The following is a 13,513-nucleotide window of genomic DNA, read 5'->3' as shown; positions in this document are numbered from 1 at the left end:
TCACAGGAAGACATTTCTCAGAGTATAATTGGGATTTTTTCTCCCAAAAGAATATGAGAAAAATGAATGCTAGATAGCTAAAACTAGTGAATATTTATCACTACTACTTAAATCTATAAAGTTTACTTCTCAGAAAGCAGTTGCCAACAGACTTATAGCGTGTATTATGTGATGTTTTGTGTTCCCTGGGGGTCTGAAATGAAAATAAAGCAAGCACAAAAACTGAGAAACAAACTTTTCTAACAGTAAAATGAAGCTTCATGAGATAATAAATAAGTGAAGGCGTGAGTTACATGCAAAGCATTTTTAACTATATATGAATGTTGAGTTTCTGTGAAACTTAAAGAGATACTGTTTTTGTTAGGGTGAAAAACTTCCCTTCAAGTTTACTGTGAGCTGATAGTTTTGCAAACTGTCTTTTAATCTTCCAGGAAAGATGTGGAATACCCCTATCAGTTTAGAAAGCGTTGACGGGTGGCAGCTTGTCAAGGTTACTTCTGTCAAATAGAAGAGTCATGTTTAAACATGAGTGCGTTATTCTTAATGTTTGATTTTGTCATGATTTTTAATAGCTTTTGTGATTGTTCCTGGGGGGATGGAAAAAAATATATATAGCAGTTGACTCTTTCCATTATCCTTGCCAGAATATAATCTTATAATCTAACTAAAAGTAACAGTGCTGATGGATTTCTTTTCTTAGCAAGGTTTTAGAATTTATACATCCAGCTCACTTAAAGTTACAAGGGTAATTATAATTGGTGGATTATAAAATATAATTCTAAACCTTGTTCTAGAGTTCTGCATAAACTAGTTTATGTAAGTTTCCTGTTCATACATTGGAGACTGCTTTCAAATAAGGCATCTTATAAATTACCAAATGTATACCTTTGAAGGGGTTAAGCATCTTCCTCCTCTTCCAATATTGACATGGCTCCTCTTGCCACAGGTGGGTGTGAAAACATTGGCTGCCAGAAAGTATTGGTGGGGAAAGGATTCCAGAAGAGGATCTAGGTGAGAAACTAACCCGCTGGGGTTGAGAAACACTGAAGGGACAAATCCAGATGCAGGCGATTGGAAGATGCTCCATTGGTCATGTCCACAGTGTGCCAAGACAAACAACCAGTGCTGCTCTGGGGAAGCATTTGCTACCCAGGTTAGTCTAAGGAAGAGAGGTGCAGTTAGAAATAACAAGACAATTAGAGACAACACAGAACAGTAGATTTAGAAGCACAGATATCTCAGGAATCTGCAAAGGAAATCAGAGTCTGGGACATTGTTTCCAAAGAGACTACTTTCATTCCTACGCTTAGGAACAAGATTTCAGACTCTGAGAAGTAATTGTTAGCATATATGCAGGACCTCAGTCCTGGAGGGATTAGAATTTGAGAGGAATTATCTAGCCAGGGTCTCAGAGTAGGAGAATAAAACATAATCCAACAATCAGAAGAGGGTACAATTGGAAACTTAGTGTCAGAAATAAAGCAGAGGTCAGGGCTTGCTTCCCAAAGTGTGATCTTTGGTCTGGTAACTTCAGCATCACCTGGAAGCTTGTTAGAAATGCAGCATCTTGAGCCTCCTCCAAATCAAGTGAAATAGAACCCGCATTAAAAAAGAAAAAAAAGTTTTCAGGTGTTTCCTGTACTCTTTCAGGTTAGAGAATTTCAGGGATCCAGGGCCAGGGCTAGAGAGCCAAAAGTTTGACCTTGATGCTGAGTCTGTAAATGTTGAACTTTAGGGAATCCGATGCCTGTAGTTCTTCCTCTTCAAACTGGTTCTATACCCAGTTCTTTTCTTCTATATTTTCATTTATTCTTTACATCAGCTCTGTGAGGTGGGCATTTTCCTCATTTGTATATCAAGGGATTGGGATTCAGAATAGTTAAATAATTTACCCCAAATTAAACTACTTATAAGTGATAGAATCTGGATTTCTAAAAGTCTTTTTATTTTGGAATTTTTCAAGGGATCTACAAAAAATAGAATAATATAAAAACCCTATGTCTCCATCACTCAGCTTCAATAATTAAGCCTGGATTGAATGTAGGCCTGGTTGACTACCATACTAGTCACCTACTTTTAACAATCACTTTGATTATTAAAAGGATTGTCACAGAAACTAATATGGAACAGAACCCAGTGCTAGTATTGATGGAGTAAATGGGCAGTAGAGAGAGAGGAAGCTTATAGAATCTGGGAATCAGACAGACCCAAAGACAGTTACTGAAAAGTGCTTCTTTAGCCAATGCATCCCTATATGAGTAGTAGATTTCTTGCTTCCAGAAGTAGTTATTCCTCAGTCAATAAACATTTACGAGCATCTATCGTATATTAGTTAGGCATTATGCCAGGTGACCTGGGGCTTGTGTGACATGCCTTCCTCTCCAGCTCACTTCCCACCACTGTCCTCCTCACATACCATGTCTCATTCACACTGCATGCAGTTCCTTGAATGTCATTTGAAACTTGAGGCCATTACACATGGTATTTCCTCTGTCTGGAATAGTTTGGACCTCACCATCCAATTCGAACTCTTAAATTGCAACACAAATCTTACTCAGAACAGCTTTCCTTCAGCACCCTTCCTCTTGCTCTCCATTGTCACATACAAACATTAGTGTTTTATGCTGTGAACTCACCATACTTGGTAATTATAACAGCCTGCAATCTGAGCTATCGGAGGCAGTGATCGGATTTTCCTGTTTGTCACAATCTCCATAATCTACGTAAGACCAGCCCTCATAAGGACAGATAAAATGTAGGAGTGCTTGGGTATTCCCATTTTTTCCCCCTTCATCCTTCTGCAAAAGAGAATTCTGGCATTGCTGGCTCACTTTCTTCATCTCCCTTGCTTTCCAAGGAGGGCTCTGCCATTGTCAGACCAACTCCTTGGGGTTTTTGTGATACAGAATTTTGGGACAAATAGATTCTATAGGGATTGGAATGAATGTTTATAGGAAATTTGGAGGAGATGTGGAATGTGAGAAAAACTAAGAGTTACTACAACTTATTGATTGCTTATTAAACGTCTAATTACTCTACTGTATATTGACTATATTATTATCGATAAAATAACAACACATTTTTTGCCTCTACAGGTCTCTTGAAAAATTCTTTGTGGTTAAAAATTTATCTTTAAGTGAGGAGACATGAGAGAAAATAACATAAGAAGATCTAGAAACAGAAATAGTAGGGAAACTGTTCAGATATTACTTTAACTCTGCATATGTTCCACCTAGCTCTGTGCAATAATCATCATATTGAGTATAGGATGAGACACCAGCCATGCACTGAGCTTCTATTGGTATAGAGTTTTGTATATAATTTAGGACATGATGGGGTACAAAAGAATGGATGATTATTTTCAACTCAATTCTAAGCAGGAAGTGCCATGGTTCTTCAATTCTAGAAATACTTTACTTACTTTTAAGCAGTTCTGATATTAGGATAAATCTCACACTATGTGCTATGTGCAGATTTACTGGCAGCAACACTCCCTCTCCCTATCAAAAAAAAAAAACAAACCAACAACACACTATTGACCAAATTGGTGGTAATCTTAAAATTGATAGCATCTTAAAGTAGATAAAAGTACTTTTTAAGAATTTTTTATCACCTAATTTGACATACCCCTTCAATAGATATAGAATATGAAAAATGCTCAGGTTAGGTGATAGTAGAAGGCCACACCATCACAGTTGTTATTGGGCTTAGCAAATCAATCAGTCAGTCAGCTAGTATTTTAATCTTTCCTTAGAACCCAGCACTTAAAATCTGAGTTATAAAGTACATAAGTATCTTACACTGACTAAATTTATTATTTTAGGATGCAGTTAAGGTGATGTACAAATTCTTTAGTGAAGAACTGAAAACTGATTTAAACCTGTTTTTAAAGTTTATTTTATATAATCATGTGTATAATAAATTACCTCACAGTTCTTATTCCAAAGAGTAGATTGGTAATTTTCAACGTATTCTATTGCCCTTTTCAGACTGTTCTTCACATTATATGTCATTACATATTATATATGTAACAACCCAACATGACCTTTTCTTGTGATGTGATGTGCCTTGCCATTCTGTCTTAAATTTTAAATAGAAAAAGCTCAATGGTTGTTAATGATAGCCAGTCCTTGCTTCGTATTTTGCTCACAAGGCTCAAATTTTCCAACAAATCAATTTCAGGGCATTATATATATGTTATTTATGATGATGCCTGAATTAACAGGCTACTTCTTGGCAATTAGGATGATGATACCTAGAGATGGGAAAACATGTGAGTCTTCTTTGTTTTCTTACTATATTTTGTTTACAGAATAAGGTGAAATTCCTTTCATGTAAAGCACTTCTGTTGAAATTATTGATCACTGTATTTACAAGCATTTGAAATTTATGTGAATGCTGAGACCATTTACTCAGCTGCTACTCTTTGTTCCCAGATCAATTACAAACATAGATAAACGATATTATAGTGTCAACTTATCTCATGTATGCTTACCTTATGCATGCATGCATGGATGGAAATTTGTGCAGATCCTACAAGTTCCTGTTGGTTTTGGTTAGTATTTCAGACTTCTGGAAATTCCAAATAAATGTATCTGTATGTGGAGCAGAGTGAACAAACTTCAGTGTGACTCAAGAGAGGTGCCATTCCAGTTAGAGCAAAGTCTCCTTTAGAGATGACAGTGAATCCCATGCAGTAGCGAATTACCACATGTATCTTTTTGACTTTTAAGTCTATTATACCTAAATTGGCTTCACTCTTTACCTAGCTTTACAATCTCTCAGAAACAGATTGGCATAAACCATTTGGAATTACAAGCATCTTGTAATTCTTATCCTAGAATATTCTTAGAACCCCAACATGACCTTATCTTGTGATGTGATGTGCCTTGCCATTCTGTCTTAAATTTTAAACAGAGAAAGCTGTGTGTTGTTTGTTAATGATAGCAAGTCCTTGCTTCGTCTTTTGCCCACAAGGCTCAAATTTTCCAACAAATCAGTTTCAGGACATTATCTTCCTAGTATGTATTTCTCAAACATGGATCATTTTTATGCATCTCTAAACCATCTCCAAGTTTGCTCTTTTCTACTTCAAGTGGTGGCTCCCAGAACAATGTACAATCTTCTTTCCAAGAATGATTATTCCTGAGCAGGAGATATTGTTGTTCATTGGAACTGGTTTGTCTGTGTGGAAAGGGTTTTTGCGTTTAGAGTTACATAATATGGTTTTCAGAGCTAGTCCCCCCACTGATTTGCTTGGCCTTGAGCAAGTCTCTTAACAATCTCCTTTGCAAACACTTTCCCCAATGGCAAATGGGAATTATCATTCCCTCCGTGGCTACTTAACAGAAATGGTGTAAGGATACGATTAGATGGAAATTATAAAAGTGGTCTGCAAAAGTTAAAAGGGCTACGCAAATGTGAGCCATTATTAATGAAAAGAAGTTTTTAAAACTCAGATCATTTTCCTAACCTTCCTTTCTCCAGGGCTAAGAATGTATTTTTTAAATTATACTTGTACTTTATTTCATAGAATCTTTTTAATCATCACATTAAAGGATTTCATTAGGGCTGTCACTATTAATTTTATTACAGTATGCTGTACCAGGTCAGCCTTTAAAATTTTGATTGCCCTCTTTTGACTAACAGCTGCTAGGGAAGTTTATAATTTGTTTTTCCATATTTGTAAAGCACAGACCAAAGCATGTCAGGAAGTCATACACTTTATTAAAAGACTGGGTCTAATACATTCATATTATTTAATTGCTGGAAAAAATTATGTATGAATATTACAGTTGAGGAATTATGCATTTGTGCATGTCCTAAGTCAAGGTCATAGAGTCAGATATGAATGTTTGCGCTAATTGATTTCTAAGACACTTTGTCACTCAAAAATTTTAGTAAATAATTTGTGCCCACAAAAGTTTGGTATTATTATTATTATTTTAATATAAATATATACAATTTTAACATATTTTCTTATGAATTCTTAATGTAGAAGGCTGATAGCTTTTAACAGATAACATTTTGGACAAATGTACCAGATATTTGGGGAGGGGGTTTGTTTTAAATACCATGTAGCTAGGCAGATAATTAGGAGGTTTTTTTAAAAGAATAAAAGGACAAATATAAAAATCAAGTTACAAATCTATGTATTTTCATAATACTTTTCATTGAAAATCTTTAAGAATACAGTCTATAACATGAAATTGAGAGCCCAAATTTGATATAATGAAAGGCATGCATTTTATTAGAACTGTTAAATTCACATACCAAATATTTACATAAAGATAAATACTACAAATTGTGAACTAAATTGCAAAACATATTTATTTTATCTTTTAAGTCATCAACTTCAGAAAATTACTTACTGGAATAATTATAAGATAAAATTCCCATTTCTGAATGTTAATAAGGAAACACATATAGGAGCAATATGAGAAATTGAGTTCTTCCTTCTAAGAAGCAGCGAAGGAGTAACAAAACTGCCCCTCGAGGGTTGTCATAGCTTTCTTAGAACTTCTAGAGAGTAGGTTCTTTTGTAAAACAGAGAACTATAACTACACCCCCTCACTAGCACATCAAACTGTGAGAAGCTTTCTTTTCCAAACTTATAGATGCTCAGAACTCTGAAATTTAGATTAAAGAACTGTTCTTTAATGTCCCCACTCTCCATTTCTCCCTAAAGTCAGTGATGTTTTAAGTTCCATTAAGGAAACATTCTTCTGATAACTGGTATTATTTCCATCTTAAGTTCCATCAATCTTGTTTATGTGTTAAATGATTATTTCTTCTCTTTAAGCTCATAATAAAAATTTCATTTTAGCTGTTAAGGTGAGAAAAGATAATGCATTTCTTTTTCTTTTGAGCTGGTATTATTATTATTGAAAAATTTTTCCTAAATTTTTCTTTCTCCAAGCCCTTTCCTTTGCCTCTTTGCTTAAAAAAATTAATGATATATCATCAACATATAATCAGATTTACTCTTCCAAGTGTCCAGCTCCATGAGTTGTCTTTCTTCCCTTTATTTGTATAAAAATGTATAAGGAGCCCTCTTAGGAGACATGATAAAAGCAAAGATTTAAAGATATACAGATAGATCATCAACTTAAAATATTAGCCACATGTAAGTTCATTTGAGAACTCTGATATTCCAAAAATATAATCAAAACCATAGCCTTACTTCCAGACAAGAAATACAATTTTAAAACGATGACATGTCCTATAGTGATTTTTTTGGTGTTTTTTCTTGTCACATATTTTGCTTAGACAAGAATTTTTCTTGCCCTGTCCATGTTGTTTCCTTTCAATTACGCGATAATGGTGCTACTTGTACTCTAAGTTTTAGTCCATTATGGGGTGAGTTACACAGCTGTGACTCAACTGAGAAAGTGGCAGACTGTTATTAACTTCCCTAACATATCTTTATTTTTTGATAGGCTCTCCGGCAGCAGTGAGCCAGTAATAGCAACTGCAATGTTAAGGACTGTGGAGGTCCATCTGGAAGTGGTTTACAGACATGCCACATCATGAGGCAGCATCTGGGCTGCAGAGAAAGAAGAAACCTTGGTCCAATTTAACAGGAAGAGTAGGAGAGACAACAATTACATAGGAAGCAATCTTTCTTTATCCACTGAAATTCTACTTTATTTAAAATTATGATAATAAGAAAAACCTAGCATTTATAGACAGCCTTTCCTCTCTGATAACCTTACTAGGCAGCTTAGTACCCCATCATTTCCTGGAACCTCATCTGAGTTTAAGGAAAAGCTTTGGCTAGGACCATTCATCATATTCTTTTTCCTTTTGCTGAAAGTTACAGGGCAAGTTTATATCTACACATTATAGTAAAGGGGCTCCTTTTAAAGTCTTATCTTAGAGACTTCTTTAAAGAATCACTGTCAGCCCAGAGAAAATGAGGAGACTATGAATGTCTAATCTTCTTGTTTTCTCTAGAGAACAAACTTTAGCTATTTAGCTATTTATCAGGAAAATACTTTCTGGTCATATCCAGTCTTTACGGACTCATTTCCGGAGACATTTATTGAGAGTCTACCTTGCATAACAGAGTTATAATACCTTAATTTGTTTTATCAGTTGTTAAGTACTTATGAGAAAGTTCTCATTTTACTGTTTAAGAAATCTAAAGCCCAGATTTGGGGCTAGAATGTATAGCCTTTTTTTTTTTTTTTTTTTTTTTTTTTTTTTTTTTTTTTTTTTTTTTTTTTTTTTTTTTTTTTTTTTTTTTTTTTTTTTTTTTAAATTAATTCAGGATTCCTAATGGTAGGTGATGCTGCAATTCTGTTCTTAGGAACTGTTTGGAACTGCAAGAAGAGGAAAAAACAGATAGAAAAATAATTATAAATGCAGAATACCTTGCATGCAGAAGACAATATTATTTACCATGTAGTTATTAACACATCTAGGCATTATTTTAGGTGCCATTTAAACTTTTTTCCTCTACTTGTACAAAACCCATGAAATACCGATGGAAACTAAGGTTTAGAGAGGGTAAATAACTTGCCCAATTTATTAATTCACAACCAATACATAGTGGGCCAGAGATTGGATCTTAGGTCTGACTCCGAATTCAGGTGCTTAGCTACTTTACTAAACTGCTTCAATAAAAATCTAGATAGGAAAAACTATGTAAGACATAGACAGATACAAATAAAAGCCGCAGAGTGCTAAGGGTTCAAAGAAAAGATGGGTCCCTACAATCTATAACAAACAGCCTTTCGGCATCCTTCCCCACTCTCTGCACTCTCCTGATTTTCTTACAATAAGCTGTATTTATTAATTTATCATTTCTATCGATGATAGTTTTCTTCTGCTACTCTCCCTTCTCACTCCCCCTGACTAGGACATAAGCTCCATGGAGGCAGGGATCTTTGTTTTATTCATCGTTAATACCAAACATGTAGAACAATGCCTGGCACATAGGAAGAGCTCCATATATGTTTGTTTAGTATATTATTAACCTTAATTGGGAAGGAATATCAGAATTTTCAGATGATTGTGGGACTTTTAGGTTCAAAAATGAGACCAAAAATATGAAAAGTGTGAGGACTCTGTCCAGGGTAAATAATCTTCAAAATCCTGGCATGACCAAGAATGTATTAAAAATATATGTTACCTGTTTTTCGTGGTTGAGATAGCCGGTGATGCTATCCTTACGTGATGGAAGAGAACAGCTGTTCAACTCATGCTTTAAAAAAAAACCAAAAAAACAAAAAACAGTTTTTGAATAATATTTTCTTTTTCTAGAGAAAGCCGAAAGGCAATTTGAGGAGTTTCTGCTCTGCCCTTGCTTCCTCAATCTGTCCTTTGAGCCATCTGCATCTGTTGTCACATAATTGCCTCTGTTTTTATTTCGCGTTAATGGCAGGGTCCCTGGCTTTCACTGTCAGTGACTGGATCCTGTCAGTGAACTTTCTTTGCCGAATGAATTTCGGCAAAGTGTTCTGGCTTTTCACCTGGGTGTCTATGCAGATCCACAAAGAAACCAGAGATTGGCCATAACTCCTGCTAACCTTTCAGCACCATAGGAGCAAACATGGCAATGAAGTTGTGAAAGAATCCATTGATTGAGTATAGACACTACCTTGGTTTACCAGTAACAATACCAATAAGAAAACCTGCAATGTTTTCCCTTTGTGTTGGAAATGGAAGTGTGGGGAGCCTCCTAGGCTCACATGGAAATGGTGCTGGATCTCATGAACTCTCTCCAAAGTCATCAATAGGTTTCCATTCTTTGTCTCAGCTATTTAATCAAGGGACTAGTAGTGAGGTTTAGGTGGTTACATTTTAGCTTGAGTCTGGGGACTTTGGTACTTTGAGCAGTTGAGAGAACATTAGAAATAATTTCCTGAAGGATGACAGCTGAAGCCAGAATAGACAGTCCAAAACCGGATCACAATATCCTAGAGGTAGACAAGAAGTGACAACCTAAGCCCACAGCCAAAACTGGGAGAACGTTTAACAACCAAGTATCAATAAGACTGGGTTGGGCAAACACACTGGGCCAAGGGAGGAATGGCTGACTGTGCAGTTCTGATGCAAAAGCAAAATACACTTTTATGTGTTTTCTATACAACCTGTGTGTACACATCAGGTGCATATAAAATGACCTCTACAAAATAGTCTCGAGTAGCAGAAAGAAAAATTATTGTCATGCTTACTAAAATGACAACCAAGACAGACATCCTTGTTGTCCCTTCCCCTGGAAAAGCCGCAAGATGTTACATTTGAACAGAATTAAACTGTTTTTCATTTACCCCGTTCCCATTCCCATTTCTTTCCACTGTTGAGATAGTAATGGGCTTGTGAGCTTGGATATGTAGGAAAAGAGAACCCAGCTCCCACACAACAAAGCTACATATCTCAGGATCAGTAATTTTTGACTGAATGCCAAAAAATCTGCTAATGGGTTTTCACCAGGATGATTTGGGCAATAAACGCCTTAACTGAACCTAAAGAGTCTTTCCAATAGTTAGGTTTTTGTACCTAATACTGTACTTTTAGAATAGGCCCTATTTATTGTTACCCAGCGGGCACTAGGTGATATAGCCTAGAAGTAATATAGACTGGTAGCTGGACACCCCTGGACCCCAGGGAGCACAGAGCAGGACTTACTGAGGAAATGGATTCACTCTTCACTGGATTACTGAGATAGACGGTGTAATACTGGGCTCCCCCAGTATCTCATCTCAGGTCACTGATGCAGAGAGTAGGAGAGTTGATATAGTAGTCAAATTCACATACCTACATGCCCCCTGGCATTTTCTATGCTTTTAGCACTAGGTACCATGATTGGCAGTCTGTCCACCTTCCAAGGATGGCCATCGACTTCCTCTTGAATACCAGATGGATTTATTTATAGTCTGTTTGAGAGCCCTGTTCAGGCTTAGGGGGAATGTGCCATGATGGATTAGCAATGTTTGCCAAGGAGGTGAGTGAGAAAGTAAATATTCAGTAGCCTCTAAAACTAACTTCTAAAGTTAAAGGACCAGTGAAAACAACACTCCCCACCTGAACCTTAATGTAGCCTATTTGGGGTCTGTGATTAATGAACTTGCCGAACATTTCTTGGAGGGAAAAGAAAATGCAAAATTATAAATTTCTCAGCTATACTATTGAGCACAATTTTAGTCATTGATCTTTACCATTTTTCTTATATTTAGTATTGAAAGCGGTTTGTAAACAAACTATCCTTATCACTTCATGTTACAGAGTCTAGTAAGTTTGCTCCCTATTTTAGAGGAAGCATTTTCTTTGGTAAAACTTACTTCCTTTGAGTGTGAAGGGGATGCACACTCATTTCTAATACAATGAAATTTGATAACTAAATCCATGTTATCTTTACCCTTTCTCTTCAGAATCATAGGTATATATCATGTTGCCTCTTGACGTCACCAGACCAAAGTGTTGGCCAAAGAGTTAGGGCTACAATGACAACTGGATTGCAGTCTCTACAGGACAACTATGGCAGTGGCTCCTGGATCCTTTCAGACCCTTGTTGTTTAATCACAGTTTAGATTGTTGACCTAGATCACAGATCAGCAAACTATAGCTTATGAGCCAAATTCTGCCCACTGCCTGTTTTTGTATGACCAGGACCTAAGAATAATCTTTACATTTTGATGATAGTAAACACTGAATTTGGATACAAATTAAGTGATATCGCCTCTTAGCCCACAAAGCCTAACATATTTTCTATCTGGCCCTTTACAGAAAAAGTTTACAAACTCCTCATTTAGATGCATACATAATTAAATAATAACACTTTTTTTTTTTAACTGAAGCACACTTAATTACCGCTTTTATTTCCACACACAGCTGGCAGAGAAGATGTAAAGCATGTGAAAGTTTTTTTGTTTTTTTGTTTTTTTAATAAATTAAAGAATATCAAAGTCAGGATAATTAATTGGCAGTATAGTTCTAAGAATTTCATACACTAAAGTCATTTTTGGTTTTGGATTATGTCTGAGAGATAATTCATCAATACAAATGGCATAGTTAAAACAACCTAGGATTCAAATTGGGAGAGACCATTCTCGAAGTCCATCTGAAGGGCTTTGATTTGTTGGAATATATTGCACACTTGGGGGTAACTTTTCTAACAGGCTTTTCAAATGTTAAAATGCATCCTCAATCTGTGGAACTTGCTAAGATGCTGATTTTGTTGTGGCTGGTCTGAGGCTTAGCCTGAGATTCTGCATTTCTAGCAGGGATGCAAGGCTGCTGCTCTGCCATTCATGAGTTGAGAAGAAAGACTCTGGTACCCTCCCATCAAGACTTCACCACTTTTCCCTTGAGTTGTGATGTAGCCTAACTGCAGAAGTAGTAATTTGCCCTTGAAAGTCAAGATCATAAAAATGACAAAACACCTGGACCAAGTTTTTGTTTTACTGACAACATTTTACAGCTTTGGCATTCCATCAGTCAGAGGTTGGTATAGAAATTATAAAGAACAATTGCCTCAAACTGTGTGTGTCTACCTGAAGGCAAAAGTGACAGTCTGATGGCTGTAACACATTCGATATACAGTGCCATATATTAATTGGGCCATGCAGACAGCAGACAAATGCTGATGAAGAAATAAAAAAGCAATTCATAATAACCATAGATGACTCACATTGCATAAGAAAAGCTCATCGTTATTGGGGTTATACTAAAGTTCATCCCATCTGTGCCTTGTAAGTACTGCAGTGCACTGACTCTCCATGATGGGAGATTATGCAAACTCATAAAGCTTTTAGTGTTAAAATTATTCTAACTTCTGAATTTTGCATTATAAGTAATAAAAATGGTTTGTAAATAAACAGATTGAGTAAACAGATTGAAGTAACAATTTTCTTTTGAGAATTAAGTCTTTATCATCTACCTGGTTCTAATACTTCTATAGGTTTAGATTTATTTATATTGAGGGTCATTCTCTTTCCTTTCTTTCATATGCATTTTTTTTTTTTTTTTTGCTTTCTTTCAGTTTTGGAAGGCATTTCCAGGTGTTTAAAGCAAAAGACCTTGCTATATATTATATTTAAGTAATTCAAAGTGACAGGAAAAAATTCAGTCTTCTTCTATTGTCTTTCTTTTTTTTTCTTTAGATCCACAGTCACATAAAGAAATAATTGATGGAACTGAGAAAGATATGTCTATAAAGCAAACCAAGAAAAAAGAATTTGATGTTATTAATGAAGCAGGTGGAAAATCTTTTCTAATTCCCGTTTTAACTGGGCAGTGATTTGCAATGAATGCTGACATATTCATTTTTACCAGGCTAACAAACCCAAGGCCTATTGAAAGTCAGGGTGGAAAAGAAAAATGGAAAAATTCTCTTTAATGGGCCTAAATTATTGGTGTAGAATTTTTATTGCTTTCCCTTTAGAAAGCTAATTCTTATCTTTGTTTGTTGCCATGAGCTTGCTTGTATGACAGAAATCAATCAAACAGAAGCTATGCAGTTATTTGTAAGAATCTCTCCACAAAATAATGGCTAATAATTGTAAAT

General features: G+C 35.7%; 1 protein-coding gene across 1 annotated transcript in view; it reads right to left on the bottom strand.

Annotated features, from left to right (window-relative positions):
* LOC102886631 (60S ribosomal protein L32) overlaps positions 1–13,513 on the bottom strand; it is a 176,687-nt gene that overhangs the window by 134,228 nt on the left and 28,946 nt on the right. The window lies entirely within an intron of this gene.

The sequence above is a fragment of the Pteropus alecto genome, unplaced genomic scaffold, assembly GCF_000325575.1.
Source record: "Pteropus alecto unplaced genomic scaffold, ASM32557v1 scaffold92, whole genome shotgun sequence".
Lineage (NCBI taxonomy): Eukaryota > Metazoa > Chordata > Mammalia > Chiroptera > Pteropodidae > Pteropus > Pteropus alecto.
Note: the sequence above shows the minus strand (reverse complement) of the source record. Positions and strands in the feature narration are given on the sequence as shown.